This window comes from Dendrobates tinctorius, unplaced genomic scaffold (genome assembly GCF_039654945.1).
Source record: "Dendrobates tinctorius isolate UK_male_01 unplaced genomic scaffold, ASM3965494v1 ptg000063l, whole genome shotgun sequence".
In the NCBI taxonomy this organism is placed as follows: Eukaryota; Metazoa; Chordata; class Amphibia; order Anura; family Dendrobatidae; genus Dendrobates; species Dendrobates tinctorius.
The window spans coordinates 2,282,733-2,303,108 of record NW_027361731.1 but is presented as its reverse complement, the minus strand read 5'-3'; the positions used below and the strand labels follow the sequence as shown (position 1 = coordinate 2,303,108).

Sequence of the window (20,376 nt, the reverse complement as noted above, 5' to 3'; positions counted from 1 at the left end):
TGTCTCAAGTGGGGTACCACAGGGCTCTGTCCTGGGTCCTGTATTGTTCAACATCTTTATCAACGATTTAGATGAAGGAATTGAGGGTAAACTGATTAAATTTGCTGATGACACAAAGCTAGGAGGGATAGCTAATACTAGAGAAGAGAGAGAGAGGATTCAAAAAGATTTAAATAAACTGGAGAAGTGGGCAGCAACTAACAGAATGGTTTTTAACAGGGAGAAATGCAAAGTACTACATCTGGGCAATAAAAATGGAAAAAGCATATATAGAATGGGAGGAATAGGGCTAAGTGACAGCACATGTGAAAAAGACTTGGGTATACTAATAGATCACAGACTGAATATGAGTCAACAGTGTGATGCAGCAGCAAAAAAGGCAAATGCAATTCTAGGATGTATTAACAGAAGCATACAGTCTAGATCACGTGAAGTCATTATTTCCCTCTACTCCTCTTTGGTCAGACCTCATCTGGAATATTGTGTCCAGTTTTGGGCACCACATTTTAAAAAAGACATCAACAAACTGGAGCAAGTTCAGAAAAGAGCGACCAGAATGGTGACCGGTCTGCAAACCCTGTCTTATGAGGAAAGGTTGCAGGATTTGGGAATGTTTAGTTTGCAAAAGAGAAGACTGAGAGGAGACTTAATAGCTGTCTACAAATATCTAAAGGGCTGTCACATTGTAGAAGGATCAACTTTATTCTCATTTGCACAAGGAAAGACTAGAAGCAATGGGATGAAACTGAATGGGAGGAGACACAGATTAGATATTAGAAAAAACTTTTTGACAGTTAGAGTGATCAATGAGTGGAACAGGCTGCCACGAGAAGTGGTGAGTTCTCCTTCAATGGAAGTCTTCAAACAGAGGCTGGACAGACATCTGACTGGGATGATTTAGCGAATCCTGCTTTGAGCAGGGGGTTGGACCAGATGGCCCAGGAGGTCCCTTCCAACTCTACGATTCTATGATTCTATGATTCTATGATTCTACTACGGCTCTAGAAACATATTTGTCCAGAGTCCGTCACTGACTCCATCCCCCCCGGCCGTCTATATGAAGGTTTCCCGTCTTCCCCGCACTGGAATCTTCTATCATGTTATATCTCAGGTCTGATTCACACACAGAAGTTTAAGGCTTTTATAAATGATTGTTTGTAAGAACAAGACTGGAGATATTTGATGCCAATATCTCCATATACAGTTTTTTTTCCCTCTGGATGTAATTTTTTTAAGAAGAAAATTTCTCATCCTTAGACATTCATATATTACACGAAAAACACACAAAAAATGTTAAAATGTTACAAAATAAAATTATGCTATACACTAATGCACAGAGATGATATAGACTATGGATGAAAATAGTTCAAAAGACTATATACAGTCATATGTTAAAGTTTGGGCACCCCTATTAATGTTAACCTTTTTTCTTTATAACAGTTTTGGTTTTTGCAACAGCTATTTCAGTTTCATATATCTAATAACTGATGGACTCAGTTATATTTCTGGATTCAAATGAGGTTTATTGTACTAACAGAAAATGTGCAATCTGCATTTAAACAATATTTGACCGGTGCAAAAGTATGGGCACCTCAACATAAAGGTGACATTAATATTTCGTAGATCCTCCTTTTGCAAAAGTAATAGCCTCTAGTCACTTCCTGTAGCTATTAATGAGTTCCTGGATCCTGGATGAAGGTATCTGTGACCATTCCTGTTTTCAAAACAGTTCCAGTTCAGTTAAGTTTGATGGTCGCCGAGCATGGACAGCCCGCTTCAAATCATCCCACAGATGTTCAATGATATTCAGGTCTGGGGACTGGGATGGCCATTCCAGAACATTGTAATTGTTCCTCTGCATGAATGCCTGAGTAGATCTGGAGCGGTGTTTTGGATCATTGTCTTGCTGAAATATCCATCCCCTGCGTAACTTCAACTTCGTCACTGATTCTTGCACATTATTGTCAAGAATCTGCTGATACTGAGTTGAATCCATGCGACCCTCAACTTTAACAAGATTCCCGGTGCCGGCATTGGCCACACAGCCCCAAAGCATGATGGAACCTCCACCAAATTTTACTGTGGGTAGCAAGTGTTTTTCTTGGAATGCTGTGTTTTTTAGTCTCCATGCATAATGCCTTTTTGTATGACCAAACAACTCAATCTTTGTTTCATCAGTCCACAGGACCTTCTTCCAAAATGTAACTGGCTTGTCCAAATGTGCTTTTGCATACCTCAGGCAACTCTGTTTGTGGCGTGCTTGCAGAAACGGCTTCTTTCGCATCACTCTCCCATACAGCTTCTCCTTGTGCAAAGTGCGCTGTATTGTTGACCGATGCACAGTGACACCATCTGCAGCAAGATGATGCTGCAGGTCTTTGGAGGTGGTCTGTGGATTGTCCTTGACTGTTCTCACCATTCTTCTTCTCTGTCTTTCTGATATTTTTCTTGGCCTGCCACTTCTGGGCTTAACAAGAACTGTACCTGTGTTCTTCCATTTCCTTACTATGTTCCTCACAGTGGAAACTGACAGGTTAAATCTCTGAGACAACTTTTTGTATCCTTCCCCTGAAAAGCTATGTTGAATAATCTTTGTTTTCAGATCATTTGAGAGTTGTTTTGAGGAGCCCATGATGCCACTCTTCATAGGAGAATCAAATAGGAGAACTACTTGCAAGTGGCCACCTTAAATACCTTTTCTCATGATTTGATACACCTGGCTATGAAGTTCAAAGCTCAATGAGGTTACAAAACCAATTTAGTGCTTCAGGAAGTCAGTAAAAAGTAGTTAGGAGTGTTCAAATCAAGAAAATGATAAGGGTGCCCATACTTTTGCACCGGTCAAATTTTGTTTAAATGCAGATTGCACATTTTCTGTTAGTACAATAAACCTCATTTGAATCCAGAAATATAACTGAGTCCATCAGTTATTAGATATATGAAACTGAAATAGCTGTTGCAAAAACCAAAATTGTTATAAAGAAAAAAGGTTAACATTAATAGGGGTGCCCAAACTTTAACATATGACTGTATTAATCATATAGCATACCCTAAAACTAATATTTTATTAATAAAAAAACCCACCAGGGTTACACCACAAGTGAACACAAAAGACAAAACAAAAAAAGTGTCCAAAAGTAAATATATTAAAATAATTTGTGGGGAATTTCCTAGGAGTCCCTATTGAGGTAACCTATTTTCACCTTCCTAACCGCGGAGGTTGGCACCCTAGGGGGAACGTTGTGGCGCCCCCGCTCAACGATGGCTGTCCCTAGGGGCCCTATTGTACCCTAGCACCACTAATGAAATCCCTTCCCCGATGCTAAGGGAACCCCTGCCAAATAACAGAGACAAACCTACGATGAGGGGGACCCTAGAACCCACAAAATATTACACATAAAAAGGAACACATGAATAGATAGGCCTTGTTACCTAAGTTTCCGGTAATGACGACTTTTTATGCACTTCCAAAAGTGCATAAAGGTCTAGATCCACTTAAGGGACGACCCATAGTCTCAGGGGTTGATTCCCTGACACAAAATTGTGGGATCTATGTTGACCAAATTCTACGTCCCTTTGTTGTTTCGGTGCCGTCATACCTCAGGGATACATCGGATCTTTTATTGAAACTGGAGGGTATTCACCTTGATGGGGATGCTTGGCTGGCATCGATCGATATTGAAGCACTATACAGTAGCATCCCACATCGGGATGGAATGAAAAGTGTGGAACATTTTCTTCAACAGAGATCAATAGCCTGTAGAAAACACAATGCCTTTGTATTATCTCTTCTTGGTTTCACACTTACACATAATGTGTTTACCTTTGATGGGGAGTACTTCCACCAGCTCAGGGGCACTGCGATGGGGAGTTCTTGTGCCCCTTCGTATGCAAATTTGTTCCTGGGCTGGTGGGAGGAAACCATTGTCTTTGGAGGAGAATTAAAATGGTGGCAGGAATATATCTCTATGTGGTATCGCTATATAGATGATGTTTTTGTGGTATGGACAGGCAGTAAAGGACAATTTGAGACTTTTTTAGGTGAACTCAATTGCAATGATATCAATCTCAGATTTACCCATGAGATCGAGAAACAAGTATTGGTCTTTTTGGATGTTAAAATCAGGAGAGAGTCCTTTGGAACTATATCCACAATCATTCATCGCAAACCCACTAGCACTAACAGTCTGCTTCATTGGCAGAGTCACCATCCTACTCCTCTAAAGAGGGGTATCCCTAAAGGCCAGTTTCTTAGGCTGAGGAGAAATTGTTCAAGGAATGACTATTTCTATAATCAGGCTGGAGACATGTATAACAGATTTAGAGAGAAGGGTTATCCGTTACATGTTCTAGATACAGCATTTAAATTTGCTGAGAAAGCAGATAGGCAACAACTTTTACAAAAACACACTGATAAGGATATGTCAGAAACTCTGAGGATTATAGGTACATTCGATACCAAACATCAAGAAGTTAGAACAATCTTGATGAAACATTGGGACATTTTGAGATTGGACCCCGAGATTGGTGGCCTGATAGGCGAACGGCCAAATATCACATTCAGGAAGGGGAAATCTCTGAGGGATATGTTAGTGCATAGCCAGTACAAGAGACCGGCCAAGAAAGTAACTTGGCTTGAGAGGAAACCTGTCGGCTTCTTTAAATGTGGAGACTGCAGTTTATGTAAGTGGATGAAACCTAACAAATCCTTCAACAGTTCGGTGACAGGGAAGGTTTTTTATCAACGAGACTTCTCAAACTGTAAGACCACTGGTGTGGTCTATCTTGCCACATGTTCCTGCCCAAAAGATTATGTAGGTAAAACTAAAAGGGAGTTCAGAAGGAGAGTGGGGGAACATGTGGGAGATATCAGAAATAGAAGGGATACTCCACTTGCTATACATATGCGATGTGCTCACAATAATTCCCTTGCGGATATAACATTTACGATCATTGAGGTGGTCAATCTAAATCCCCGTGGGGGTAATATAGATAAGACCATCCTCAAAAGAGAGTGTGAGTGGATCTTCAGAATGGAAAGCCTCGAACCATTAGGCCTCAATGAACAACTGTCATTTGCCTGTTTTTTATAGTAGAACAGGCCCCTTGAAATACGTCAGGCTAGGCCTTTATTGTATTTCTTGTTTGTAATGTTTGCCATATACTAACCAATGAGAATATATTCTTCTATTTATTATTGTTTATTTTTATTTAGTACCTCTTTTTGAATGCTGGACCTGATTGCAACTCTTGTGGGAGTCTAGACTAAGACCCCTATGGATTTTCCATATAGATTGTTTTGATATCCTTTCCCTCATTTTTCCAGGAGACGCGAGACCCCCTAATCAATAACCATCTAGGTAGATTTAAGAAAATGGTTATTCATCTTTAGTATGTGTTTTTATGTAACTTAGTATTGGAGAAAACTATTGAGGTCTCCAGGATAATTTTAGTGAATTATTGATAGGCTCATATATACATATATCGGGAACTGAATTTCTATTAGTCTGTATCTATCTGCCTTTATGGTTATATACAATGTTTATATTAGGACCTGTGCATGATATTATCTCTCTCTTTTTTTAGAGATTATTCGTATTTATGTCATTAGGAGATATCGCTATGGTCTCCGGGTTGTTGTTGGTTATCTGACGCATGCGACTGTTTAACAAGATGCGTGTCCTGTTTATATATATACTATTGACATTGCGCTATTTGGTCCGAGATCACTATCTTATATGTTAGCGGTTGTTATGTGCGCTGTGTGGCTGGGGTGCGCACCGGATTGATCTATGTTAAGCTATCATGAGACATGCTGCGGGTGCGCACTCGACCGATCTATGTTAAGTTATCACGAGACATACTGCGAGATCTCTGTCTGGAGTTCAGACATGCGCACTGTGGGGAGATGTGCCGACAGAGCGCCCTGATTATCAGGTGATCTTTGACGCTCCGGCTTGACATGCGCACAGATGCTAGGGGGAGTGTCTCCACGCAGCGTTCAGGGCTGGCGTACGCTGTGGTGGCAGATTTAAATGGAGGGATATCGGGACAGTCCGGCCACTTTACCACACTAGGACACTAGTAAGGTTGCTATCGAGCCTCCTGATGATCCCAGAGGGGTGAAACGCGTCGAGGCGTATTTAGGCTATGGGGAGGCGGTTGGAGTATACGATGAGTATCCCATTTTTATTTTGAGCTTTCCACCGATGATATGTTCTATCCGCTTTTTGATAATATGATGAGATCTGAAAACTGATGGTGTGGATATAAGCTCTATATGTGTTTTTTGACCCTGGCTAAGTTTATTAATCATGACCTATGAGGATGTGGTATTTTGGACTATACATACAGTGGGGAAAAAAGTATTTAGTCAGTCAGCAATAGTGCAAGTTCCACCACTTAAAAAGATGAGAGGCGACTGTAATTTACATCATAGGTAGACCTCAACTATGGGAGACAAACTGAGAAAAAAAAATCCAGAAAATCACATTGTCTGTTTTTTTTTCATTTTATTTGCATATTATGGTGGAAAATAAGTATTTGGTCAGAAACAAGCAATCAAGATTTCTGGCTCTCACAGACCAGTAACTTCTTCTTTAAGAGTCTCCTCTTTCCTCCACTCATTACCTGTAGTAATGGCACCTGTTTAAACTTGTTATCAGTATAAAAAGACACCTGTGCACACCCTCAAACAGTCTGACTCCAAACTCCACTATGGTGAAGACCAAAGAGCTGTCAAAGGACACCAGAAACAAAATTGTAGCCCTGCACCAGGCTGGGAAGACTGAATCTGCAATAGCCAACCAGCTTGGAGTGAAGAAATCAACTGTGGGAGCAATAATTAGAAAATGGAAGACATACAAGACCACTGATAATCTCCCTCGGTCTGGTGCTCCACGCAAAATCCCACCCCGTGGGGTCAGAATGATCACAAGAACGGTGAGCAAAAATCCCAGAACCACGCGGGGGGACCTAGTGAATGAACTGCAGAGAGCTGGGACCAATGTAACAAGGCCTACCATAAGTAACACACTACGCCACCATGGACTCAGATCCTGCAGTGCCAGACGTGTCCCACTGCTTAAGCCTGTACATGTCCGGGCCCGTCTGAAGTTTGCTAGAGAGCATTTGGATGATCCAGAGGAGATTTGGGAGAATGTCCTATGGTCTGATGAAACCAAACTGGTACTGTTTGGTAGAAACACAACTTGTCGTGTTTGGAGGAAAAAGAATACTGAGTTGCATCCATCAAACACCATACCTACTGTAAAGCATGGTGGTGGAAACATCATGCTTTGGGGATGTTTCTCTGCAAAGGGGCCAGGACGACTGATCCGGGTACATGAAAGAATGAATGGGGCCATGTATCGTGAGATTTTGAGTGCAAACCTCCTTCCATCAGCAAGGGCATTGAAGATGAAACGTGGCTGGGTCTTTCAACATGACAATGATCCAAAGCACACCGCCAGGGCAACGAAGGAGTGGCTTCGTAAGAAGCATTTCAAGGTCCTGGAGTGGCCTAGCCAGTCTCCAGATCTCAACCCTATAGAAAACCTTTGGAGGGAGTTGAAAGTCCGTGTTGCCAAGCGAAAAGCCAAAAACATCACTGCTCTAGAGGAGATCTGCATGGAGGAATGGGCCAACATACCAACAACAGTGTGTGGAAACCTTGTGAAGACTTACAGAAAATGTTTGACCTCTGTCATTGCCAACAAAGGATATATCACAAAGTATTGAGATGAAATTTTGTTTCTGACCAAATACTTATTTTCCACCATAATATGCAAATATAATGAAAAAAAAAACAGACAATGTGATTTTCTGGATTTTTTTTTCTCAGTTTGTCTCCCATAGTTGAGGTCTACCTATGATGTAAATTACAGACGCCTCTCATCTTTTTAAGTGGTGGAACTTGCACTATTGCTGACTGACTAAATACTTTTTTTCCCCACTGTATACATGTCTGTGAAGCAATACACATGCTGCGATAATTAGGTGGATTGACACATACTGTTTGCAGCTGATGAGTCATGATGTATTATACTTTTGTCAATCATTTTTATATGCCTGAGCCATGAGTCAGGACAGCACTGTCTCCCCATAGGCCTATCTATTCATGTGTTCCTTTTTATGTGTAATATTTTGTGGGTTCTAGGGTCCCCCTCATCGTAGGTTTGTCTCTGTTATTTGGCAGGGATTCCCTTAGCATCGGGGAAGGGATTTCATTAGTGGTGCTAGGGTACAATAGGGCCCCTAGGGACAGCCATCGTTGAGCGGGGGCGCCACAACGTTCCCCCTAGGGTGCCAACCTCCGCGGTTAGGAAGGTGAAAATAGGTTACCTCAATAGGGACTCCTAGGACATTCCCCACAATTCATTTTAATATATTTACTTTTGGACACTTTTTTTGTTTTGTCTTTTGTGTTCACTTGTGGTGTAACCCTGGTGGGTTTTTTATTAATAAAATATTAGTTTTAGGGTATGCTATATGATTTCTACTTGAGACCCTTGAGTATTTAAATTGATTTTTATGACTGTATTAACACTGAAAGGAAAGAGCTGGAAGCTCATAGAGCCGTCTTATTAAGTTGTGACGAAACGTGCATTGGGGCGACGGAGAGTACTTAGACCTACACCATCAACAGTAAGTAGCTTTATTTTAAACCTTTCATGGCTTTCATTTTGGGCCCTTTTGTCTAATACATGATTAAAATAGTTGAGTTACATCACTCACTCTAGGCCATTCTTCCAGGGTATTGTGATGACACCTATGAACGAGCACAGAGAGTGCAGGAACAAGGCACACAGTGCGCAAAGACCTGAGACTAATGCAGTGAGCACAGGACCTGGCACTAAGCAGTCATGTAACCAGGGGGCGGAGTCACCGCACGTGAGTACAGGGAAAGAAACAGTGCGCAGAGTGCAGGGCACAAACAGAAAACGTGGTCAAGAAGAGCCGAGAGTCAAAAGCCAGATGAGAGCATAGTACCTAGGGATAAGACAAAGAGTAAACAGAGACAAGCCAAGGGGTCAGATAACCAGGAGGGACAGAGCAGTACAAAGCAGGATGCAGAGGCAAATGTCAGGGGACAAACCGGGTCATACACAGCAAAGCACACAACCACAGAGACACAACGTTTACGGACGAGTAACCTGGGTCAGCAACCACAAACCGAGGATTCGGAAGTATCACCGACACCAAATCCAGGAACTGCCATCATTAAATAGCCGCCCCAGATCCAAAGAGAGGAGGACTAAATTAACCCTGACCTGACCAAGATGGAGGCGGAACCATCCTGTCCAGAGTCATGACATTTATTTTACCAGCTATTTCATTAGGCTAAAGGCTGTGGCCATCTAATTCAGATTGTTAACTGAATGGACCCATCACAATTTTGCTTGCTTCTATCTGATAGTGTAACATACTATTTTGCTTGCTTCTATCTGATAGTGTAACTTATACTAGTGTACTGTGTTGTTGTGCCACTAAGCACTTTAATTTGCTGGTCTTTTACGCTACCATTTTTTGCTTAGCAGTCTCTGTTTGTGTCGTCCCTGAGGGTTCAGTCAACACAGAGGTACTGCACCTCCTCCTGAGGTGTAGTATACCACTTCCCAGGTAAGATGGTAACACCTGACCAGACTCCAGCACCTACATCCAGCACAGACACCTTAGAACAGCAGAGCACCCGTTATGGCAGCTGCTTTGGTTCATGAAGGGTGCTGGGTGCTGGGTGGAGCTTAGAAACACTAGAGGGGAAAGCTGACAGGAAGATAGGTCAGTTCCCCTTCGGGGGGGGAAGGAGGGAAAGGATGCAGCAGCCTCCTGTGAGCTGGAGCTGCTAGCAAGGAAAGAGGAAGAAAGAAGCATCAGTTGTTCAGAAGGAAGATAAATAAGCACGGAACGTGAGGAGGAGAGAGACTGGGTATTGGGGCTAGTGCAGAGCCCTTTCCTAAGTTCATTGCACCAAGGCCAGGCACCGGTATCCGAGGCTGTGTGTGATACTAATGATCCTGCAGCAGAAACCGGAGGAATAGAAGTTGTGACCGCTTTATTCCCACCTCAGACTCGAAGACACAGTGTCAACGTGTGTGAGCCGGGACATGATTGTATGGAGTCCCCGAAGCAGGCTAAAGCCGCCTGTCATACATGTGAAGTTTAAGTAACATCAAGAAGGAGGAACTTGAGTGTAATTCAGAACTACAAGTACTTCAGATTAGCGCTAGAAAGGAGATGTTCAGAAAAGGCACATTTGGAAGGGAGTGCTGGAAGGGTTAATCCATCTGCCTGGGAGTTGGCTGTGTCCTTGACCTGGAGGCTGTAGCATTGAAGCGGGCACCTGTCTGTGCCAGAAACGTGAGTAAAAGAATTGGTACTGCACTCAGTTGTGACAGTGCCTTCTTCCTGAGCTAACTTACTCAGCACGGCTACATCTCTGTGCCTAACACTACACCATCTACCTCAACATCTTCTATCACTGACCTGGGACTACAGCTCTACCTGTGGAGAGCTATTACATCTTTGCTGCGCCACACCATCTGTCCCAGAGGATAAGCACCACAGCGTCGGCTTAACACCTTCATTGCCGAGTACCACAGATGGCGTCACGAATTATCTACCTATAAACTTTATTCCATTCTACCTATTTTACATGGACACCCAGGGCCACGGACCGGGTCACCGCCACCGCAAAACTTCCCTTTGAGACACCGGCCCGGTACCGAGTAATCCCCACACCTGCCCTGGGGGTGATCCATATCTCACCATAGATGTATTTTGAATTGATTAAATAAAAATTATCTTAGGATTACACTCTGTGAGCCTCCAGCTCTTTCCTCTCAGTGATAAAGTAAAAATGAGGATGGTGGTACTGTGGGATCATTATACTGTGTGGGGGCATAGTAGTATGAGAGTAATACATGATTCCTTGGTTCCCATTATCACACTTGCTGCAGTGCAGGCTCCACTAGATGGCAATAGAGTGGAAGCAGGACTGCACCTAAACAGAGCAGGCCTGTCGTGCTTCAAGCCAGGCCACCAAAGGGGGTAGCAGAACAGTCAAGCAAGCCGAGTCAAGCAACACACTGTAGCGCAGTACCAAAGGAATAAGCAAACTAAGGGTCAGAGACAAGCCAGGGGATCAGTAATGGTCTGGAGCAGATATGCCAAAGACAAGAGACAAAAGAAGGTCAGGGTCCAAGCCGAGTTCAAGTACCAAGAAGTCCAGACACAAAGGAGACACACACAGTCAGGACAGGGAGCATGGAATAACACAGACACGGGTCGAGTCAGGAAAAGCAGCAGGACAAAATAGGATGTAACAGAGTCCGCTACTCACGCCGTAGGCAGAACTATAACTGACATCGCCTGCAGGAAGCAGCAGTGATAAATAGCCAACCTGAACCTAGACTGAGGCTGGAAAAGTTTAACTCTTTGTTATGGTCGGCGGAACGCACCAGATATAAAATAATAAGAGGTGCGTTCGCCGCCCGGTGTCCACCGTGCGGTAGTTGGCAAGACCGCTGCTGAGTAATGGCAGATGCACCAGAAGGTGACGTAGTGCGCACGGGTTAACGTCACCCGAACGCTAGGAGCGGCTCTGTTCAGACACAGAGTCGCTTGCCAGAAAAATATGCAAAGGCGCTGGCCCTGTTATCGTCACAGGAGTCAGCGTGTGGCGTCGCAGCCGCGAACACCAATAGTTGCTGTTAATGCAGCGCAACGGCAACTATAGCCGCAAGCGTCAGCGCCGAGAACCGGGCACCGACGGACGCTAGTGTAGGCGATGGAGCACTGTGGCGTAGCTTGCCACTACCTGGTGCTGACCTAAGAACACACTCTGTCACCAATCGTATTATCCGAGGGAAGGGGTTTCATAATGAGTCAGCCACCAGTCCATGCATCCGTCACCATTCACACACATAGCAAGATAAGTCTACACTAGCGCATCGCCGAGCCGCCCTGCGGGCTTTTTATAGCGATGCGCTTCCGGAACCTTCCATTAGCTTGGGAAGGACCAATCAGATCCGACGCAGGACCTGAGCATGTGACCCCTGCTCTCCAGTGAGAGGTCAAGTTGCGGGCATGCCCAGTAGCACGGCATGAGGACTTAGCCTCAGGAGCGGTTCCCTGCAAAGCAGGTTGCGCTGCCATTGCTGCACCAGAGGTGGCAGCAACATCCAGGCTGTCAGAGCGAGTCTGAGCAGCAAGCCTGGCTCGCTGTGTTTGCTGAGCAACACCCGGAGCGGTCGAGGAAGAATGGGAGACCGCAGGATGTCTGGCTCTGGATTCCCGCTGTGCAGTGCCAGGAATCCGACGCCTAACATTACCCCCCCAGGGCCACCTCACTGCGCTCAAAAGCTGCGATCAGGAGCGGTGCATGAATGTTCTCCACCGGCTCCCAGGTCTGAGCCTCGGGACCATGACCCTTCCAGTCCACCAAATAAAACTTTTTGCCACGGACAAACCTGCGCCCCACGATGGCGTTAACCTCAAACTCGTCAGACGATAAGTCTGATGACCCGGTGGATGGCTCAGAAAACCGGACCATGTGAACTGGTTTGAGGAGGGACACATGAAACACATCCGATATGGCCAAATGTGGAGGAAGAGCCAGGCGGTAGACCACTGAGCTAAGTCGCTCGAGAACCTTGAACGGTCCAATGTAACGTGGTGCGAATTTGGGAGACTTGACCCGCAGTTTGATATTCCAGGTGGAGAGCCACACCATGTCGCCAGGGGAGAAGCTTGGTGCGGGTCGCCGATGCGTGTCGGCGGACGCCATCATCCTTTCTTTAGATGCCCGTATAGCATCCTGCGTGCGATCCCAAATGTCCCGGGCCTCCACTGCCCAGTCTGCCACCCTGGAGTCAGTGGAGGACACCGGCATTGGGACAGGGACGCAAGGGTGTTGACCATAATTTAGGAGAAAAGGCGTCTGACCAGTGGAATCGGCCACCGCATTGTTTAGGGCAAACTCAGCCCAAGGCAGCAAGGATGCCCAGTCATCCTGCCTGGCAGAGACAAAATGTTGTAGATAGGTGACCAAGGTCTGATTGGCCCTTTCGACCAAGCCATTAGTCTCGGGATGGTAGGCGGAAGACAGATTTAGCTCGATGCTGAGTAAGCTGCAGAGCTCCCTCCAAAAATGAGACGCAAACTGGGGACCTCGGTCACTTACGATTTTGTCCGGCATTCCATGTAAACGGAATACATGCTTAATGAACAGGACGGCCAGACCTCGTGCGGAGGGTAGGCGTGCGAGTGGCACCAGATGTACCATTTTGGAAAAATGGTCGGTAACCACCCAGATGACCGTACTGCCACTGGACTTGGGCAGGCCAACTATAAAGTCCATGCCCACCATTTCCCATGGTCTATCTGCTACTGGCAGGGGAAGCAAGAGCCCCGCCGGCCTCTGTCTAGAGGGCCTGTTCCGGGCACACGAGACGCATGCTTTCACGTATGCCTTGACGTCTCGAGCCATATGTGGCCACCAATATGACCTTGCCAGGAGTTCGGTGGTCCGTTTTGGCCACCTAGCCTGGAGGCATGTGCCCAGGCATGAACCTCCGGCCGTAGCCGAGGGGGCACCAAGGTCATGCCTGGCGGTACCGACTCGAGAGCGATAGGAGCCACGGTCGTAAAACTCTCCGGAGGGAGAATTAACCGAGGCTCCGCTTCTCCCTCCTCCGCTGAGACCACCGAGCGTGAGAGGGCATCTGCTCGGACGTTATTCTCCCCGGAGAGGTAGTGTAGGGTGAAGCGGAAGAGAGAAAAGAAGAGCGACCACCTGGCCTGACGGGAATTCAGGCGTTGGGCCGTCTGAAGATAGACCAGGTTTTTATGGTCCGTGAAGACCTGAAAGGGGAACCGGGCTCCCTCCAGGAGATGTCTCCACTCGGAAAAAGCCAATTTCATGGCCAGCAGCTCCCTGTCGCCGATGGAGTAATTTTTCTCTGCCAGTGAGAATGTCTTAGAATAGAAGAAGCAGGGATGCTTCCGACCTTGAGCATCCTTTTGGTAAAGGACTGCTCCTGCACCGACGGAAGAAGCATCTACCTCAAGGATAAACGGCTTATCCACATCGGGACGGTGTAGAATGGGAGCGCCTGCAAAGTGGGACTTTATGGAGGAAAAGGCCTTAGAAACCTGTTCGGTCCACGCCAGGGTGGAGAAGTGGGGTATAAACTGGCGATAATAGTTAACGAACCCTAAAAAGCGCTGCACCGCTTTAAGAGAATGGGGTTCCTGCCAGTCCATAACCGCTTCCAGTTTGGCCGGATCCATAGCCAACCCCTGGGCCAAGATGACGTAGCCCAGAAATGGCAAGGACTCCTGCTCGAACTGACACTTCTCCAGCTTGGCGAACAGGGAATTCGCCCGTAGGCGGTCAAATACCCTGCAGACATCTTTCCGGTGGGTGGGCAAATCTGGCGAAAAGATGAGGATGTCATCCAGATAGACCACCACCGTGGTAGACCACCACCCAAGCTTTATTTAATTGTGCACCTGTATCTGAACCTGCATTGCCCTTCATCTATGCTTGCTGGTCAGGCAATGTGTGGAGGATAAAACCTGACACGTCTGCATTCAGACCTGGTTGGCCTTCATCCGCACTTGCCTTTTCTGGCATCATGGGAGCGATCCAGAAATGCTCAGGTACGGATTGCATTTAAAGTGGTCTTGCTTTTAATGTATCTAGGAGGCCGTAATGGCACAGTGTTTATTAAAAACGTATTAAAAACGTAGAGTAGGACCCCCCACATGAGATTGCCTTGGCGCGGCGGGGTGGCTCAATTGAATTGATCAATTTTTTTGCTAAATATCTCATTTTGAATACAGTTAGATGTTATGTGCAAATGCACTTTATGTTATGCGTTCTGACCTTGGCAACGCTGGCTTCTCTTTTCTTTTTTGTACATTGGTATGTGGCTGACCACCACTGTTGCCGTGCGCGCTGGGTTGTGTTCGCCATTTTTTCTGTGTTCACTGTGATGGATCTAGGCTGCTGTGCACATACACAGCAGCCCCACCCTGCCCCAAGCTTTATTTAATTGTGCACCTGTATCTGAACCTGCATTGCCCTTCATCTATGCTTGCTGGTCAGGCAATGTGTGGAGGCTAAAACCTGACACGTCTGCATTCAGACCTGGTTGGCCTTCATCCGCACTTGCCTTTTCTGGCATCATGGGAGCGATCCAGAAATGCTCAGGTACGGATTGCATTTAAAGTGGTCTTGCTTTTAATGTATCTAGGAGGCCGTAATGGCACAGTGTTTATTAAAAACGTAGAGTAGGACCCCCCACATGAGATTGCCTTGGCGCGGCGGGGTGGCTCAATTGAATTGATCAATTTTTTTGCTAAATATCTCATTTTGAATACAGTTAGATGTTATGTGCAAATGCACTTTATGTTATGCGTTCTGACCTTGGCAACGCTGGCTTCTCTTTTCTTTTTTTGTACATTGGTATGTGGCTGACCACCACTGTTGCCGTGCGCGCTGGGTTGTGTTCGCCATTTTTTCTGTGTTCACTGTGATGGATCTAGGCTGCTGTGCACATACACAGCAGCCCCACCCTGCCCCAAGCTTTATTTAATTGTGCACCTGTATCTGAACCTGCATTGCCCTTCATCTATGCTTGCTGGTCAGGCAATGTGTGGAGGCTAAAACCTGACACGTCTGCATTCAGACCTGGTTGGCCTTCATCCGCACTTGCCTTTTCTGGCATCATGGGAGCGATCCAGAAATGCTCAGGTACGGATTGCATTTAAAGTGGTCTTGCTTTTAATGTATCTAGGAGGCCGTAATGGCACAGTGTTTATTAAAAACGTAGAGTAGGACCCCCCACATGAGATTGCCTTGGCGCGGCTCAATTGAATTGATCAATTTTTTTGCTAAATATCTTATTTTGAATAGTTAGATGTTATGTGCCAATGCACTTTATGTTATGCGTTCTGACCTTGGCAACGCTGGCTTCTCTTTTCTTTTTTTGTACCGAGGTAGAAAGCATGTCACGGAAGACGTCGTTGACGAAGTCCTGGAAGACAGCGGGCGCATTACAAAGGCCGAAGGGCGTGACCAGATATTCATAATGGCCATCCCGAGTATTAAAAGCTGTCTTCCACTCGTCTCCCTCGCGAATACGGATCAGGTTGTATGCCCCTCGTAGATCTAGCTTAGTAAAGAGTTGCGCCCCACGCAACCTGCCGAACAACTCGGAGATCAACGGGAGAGGGTACTTATTCTTTACCGTGATGGCATTGAGACCCCGGTAGTCGATGCAAGGGCGTAACTCTCCGCTCTTCTTCTGAACGAAGAAGAAGCCTGCCCCGGCCGGTGACACCGACTTCCTGATAAAGCCCCGTGCCAGGTTCTCCCGGATGTATTGGGACATTGCCTCCGTCTCCGGGAGAGATAATGGGTAAACACAACCTCGAGGAGGTTCTGTTCCTGGCAGGAGGTCAATTGGGCAGTCATAGGGACGGTGCGGCGGGAGTGTCTCCGCGGACTTCTTAGAGAAGACGTCCGCATATTGATGGTAAGGTTCAGGGAGCGTGGAGAGATCTGTAGGCAGCTCCGTAGACGCTACCTGAAGACTGTCCCTGAGGCACCTACCCTCGCAGTTCTTGCTCCAGCCCAATATTCTCCCCAAAGCCCAATCAATGTGAGGGGAGTGACAACGAAGCCAGGGAACCCCGAGGAGTACCTGATCGATGCCATGAGGCATAATAAGCAAGGACAGGGTCTCCCGATGTGAGGGGGACATGGCGAGACCGAGTGGGACAGTCTGATGGGTCACTTGAGACGGCAATGGTGCCACATCCACCACCCTGATGGTCAGAGGTTGTGGAAGTAATACCAGAGGGATAGTGTGACTCTGGGCAAACCTGGAGGACATAAAGTTCCCCTCGGCCCCGGAATCCAGAGTGACCTCTGCCTCCCAGGTGGAGGAACCGTTATCTAGGGTACCCCGGAATACCGGCTTAGGAGAAAAGGACTCCATCTGGGACTGGCCACCACCTACAACCATGGAACGGGGTCTTCCCTTTGGCTGCTGAGGACATGTGCCAGCCGAGTGGCCAAAGTGTTGGCAGTGATAACAGCGCAGGGAGCCCCGCACCTGACGTGGCTTAGTGCTGGTGCGAGATACCTCCATGGGCTCGGTGGAGGGAGACTCCTGTGCGGAATGGCTCAGCGGTTCGGTAAAGGTGGGAGCCAGGTTAATTTTACGTCTGGATTGAGTCCTCTCCAACCCGCGCTCCATGAACCGGAGCTCAATACGCGTGGAGACGGCGATCAATTCCTCCAGAGTTGTGGGAATATCTCGGGTAGCTAGAGCATCCTTGACGTGCTCAGCTAGGCTTCTCCAGAACACTGGGACTAATACTTTGTCCGGCCACTCCAGTTCGGAAGCCAATGTCCGAAACCGAACAGCATAATGGCTAACCGAGAGTGACCCTTGTGTTAACGACAACAGTTGGAGAGCCGTATCGTGCGTGACCCATGGTTCTAAGAAGACCTGCTTCAGAGCCGCGAGGAACTGAGCAGGCCCCTGAACCACGGGATCATCACGTTCCCACAATGGCGTGGCCCACTGCAATGCCCGGCCAGACAATAAGGAGACAATGAAGCCCACCTTAGCCCGCTCTGTAGGAATCCGTGCAGCCAGCAACTCCAGGTGAACGGAGCACTGACTGACAAATCCCCTACAGGTGGCGCTTTCACCCGAAAACTTAACGGGGAGCGGGAGGGAAGAGATTGTCGGCGAGGGCAAGAGTGTGGGCACACGTGAGATGGCCTCAGCGACCGTCTGGGCGGCAGCTAGCGCAGCATTCGCAGCTGAGTTGGTGCTCTCGATAGCCGCCAACCTGCTCTCCAGCTGCCGAATGTAGCGCTGCAGCTGCTGCACGTCTGCCATTGTCAGCCAGACCCTGGCGCTAGTGTAATGTTATGGTCGGCGGAACGCACCAGATATAAAATAATAAGAGGTGCGTTCGCCGCCCGGGGTCCACCGTGCGGTAGTTGGTAAGACGGCTGCTGAGTAATGGCAGATGCACCAGAAGGTGACGTAGTACGCACGGGTTAACGTCACCCGAACGCTAGGAGCGGCTCTGTTCAGACACAGAGTCGCTTGCCAGAAATAAATGCAAAGGCGCTGGCCCTGTTATCGTCACAGGAGTCAGCGTGTGGCGTCGCAGCCGCGAACACCAATAGCTGCTGTTAATGCAGCGCAGCGGCAACTATAGCCGCAAGCGTCGGCGCCGAGAACTGGGCACCGACGGACGCTAGTGTAGGCGATGGAGCACTGTGGCGTAGCTTGCCACTACCTGGTGCTGACCTAAGAACACACTCTGTCACCAATCATATTATCCGAGGGAAGGGGTTTCATAATGAGTCAGCCACCAGTCCATGCATCCGTCACCATTCACACACATAGCAAGATAAGTCTACACTAGCGCATCGCCAAGCCGCCCTGCGGGCTTTTTATAGCGATGCGCTTCCGGAACCTTCCATTAGCTTGGGAAGGACCAATCAGATCCGACGCAGGACCTGAGCATGTGACCCCTGCTCTCCAGTGAGAGGTCAAGTTGCGGGCATGCCCAGTAGCACGGCATGAGGACTTAGCCTCAGGAGCGGTTCCCTGCAAAGCAGGTTGCGCTGCCATTGCTGCACCAGAGGTAGCAGCAACATCCAGGCTGTCAGAGCGAGTCTGAGCAGCAAGCCTGGCTCGCCGTGTTTGCTGAGCAACACCTGGAGCGGTCGAGGAAGCATGGGAGACCACAGGATGTCTGGCTCTGGATTCCCGCTATGCAGTGCCAGGAATCCGACGCTTAACATGACCAGACTGGGAAAAAGGGATAACAGGTCTCAAAACCCGGTCTGGATCATGACACCAATCTTTCATAGTTGGTGTTAGGGACGGTGGAACACACTAAATATTAAATAACGTAAAGTGCATTCGCCGCCTGGGGTCCACTGTGCAGAAGGAGTTAATGCTGCTAGTTAATGGCAGATGCACAATGTGGCAGTATAGTCCATGCGGGTTGAACGTCACCTGGAGAGCTCTGTTATGTTCACAGAGGTGCCTTAAGACATAAATGCTGAGCCTGTTGACCACACAGGTCTCAGTGGTGTGCACGCATGCTATATGGTCACAGGACTCGGGCCCAAGACACAGGGTCGGTGTCTGTCTAGACCTACCGTGCATGTGGCATCACTACTGCAGATGCCAACAAGTGCGGAGACTGACCCAGCTGCTGTGTGACAATGCCCAAGAGGGGGTGCACTGTCGGACGCTAGTGCTGTGTAGATGCTAATTGTGGCTGTAGCTTGCTGGTGCTGACTGTAAAGCTAAGTCCCTATACACACTTGTAATATCAGAGGGAGGGGATCTTAATGAGTCATTCGCAGGTTCTTGCATCCATCATCATTCACACAGTAGCAACTAGCGCATGGCCAAGCGGCCATGTGAACCTTTTAGAGCCAGAAGCTTCCAGATCCCTGAGATGGACCAATCAGATCTGGAGAAGGACCTGGACATGTGACTCCCGATCTCCAATGGGAGATCGTCTCGTGAGCATGCTCAGTGGAGCGACAGAAGGACTTAGCCTCTGGAGCTATTTGCTGCTGAGCAGCCTGCATTGCTATTGCTGACCCAAAGGTGACAGCAACAGCCAGACCCACAGAGCAGGTCTGGGCAGAGCATCTGGAATGCCGGGACTGCTGAGCAAACTTCTCTGCGGTCAATAAATAATGGGAGACCGCAGAATGTGAGGCTCTGGATTCCTGTTGAGCTGCTGCAGGAACCCGACGCCTAACAGTTGTGTCGTTTGTATCTTTCAGCGGAAAAGAAAGAAAACCATTGTGATTCTTATAAGGAGACAACACAAAACCCCCTAAATATAACATTTTATAACAACCCCACAATTTGTGACTCTTCAGGGTAAATCGCTCTCTCACCATTGGATTAGAGCTGATACTATGAAGCTAAAGAGACTAAACAGACTTTCTGTCCCCTCCATAAAGGGGCACTTTTCCGTGTTTGTCAGAACTGTCCGAGGATTATTAGAGGTGATAGTTTCCCCCAATTAGAAGGGACACCTGTGGATATTGGGGTCTATACTACTGCTACAGTTCTGGTGGGATTTACTCGGTAAAGTGCTGGAATCACTTTCTCCTAAAGGGTTAAATGGCGTCTGTAACTTCAATGTCTTTCTATGAAGCATCTTCTCTGAACTTTCTTCCTGTTTTCTGCAGTATTTCTATTACTCCCCGGAATCAGGAATGTATTAAGTCCTATAGAAACTGCGGAGAAAGAATCATTTCTAATTCTGTGTTTCCAGGATTCTTCTTGTGGGAATTGGCTGTGA

At 47.2% G+C, this 20,376-nt stretch overlaps 2 protein-coding genes across 8 annotated transcripts in view; one reads left to right on the top strand and one right to left on the bottom strand.

The window, feature by feature from the left end:
• LOC141094149 (uncharacterized) overlaps positions 1–20,376 on the top strand; it is a 454,882-nt gene that overhangs the window by 97,457 nt on the left and 337,049 nt on the right. The gene's annotated exons all lie outside the window — the stretch shown is intronic.
• Positions 1–20,376, bottom strand: part of LOC141094164 (uncharacterized) — a 46,285-nt gene that overhangs the window by 24,018 nt on the left and 1,891 nt on the right. The window lies entirely within an intron of this gene.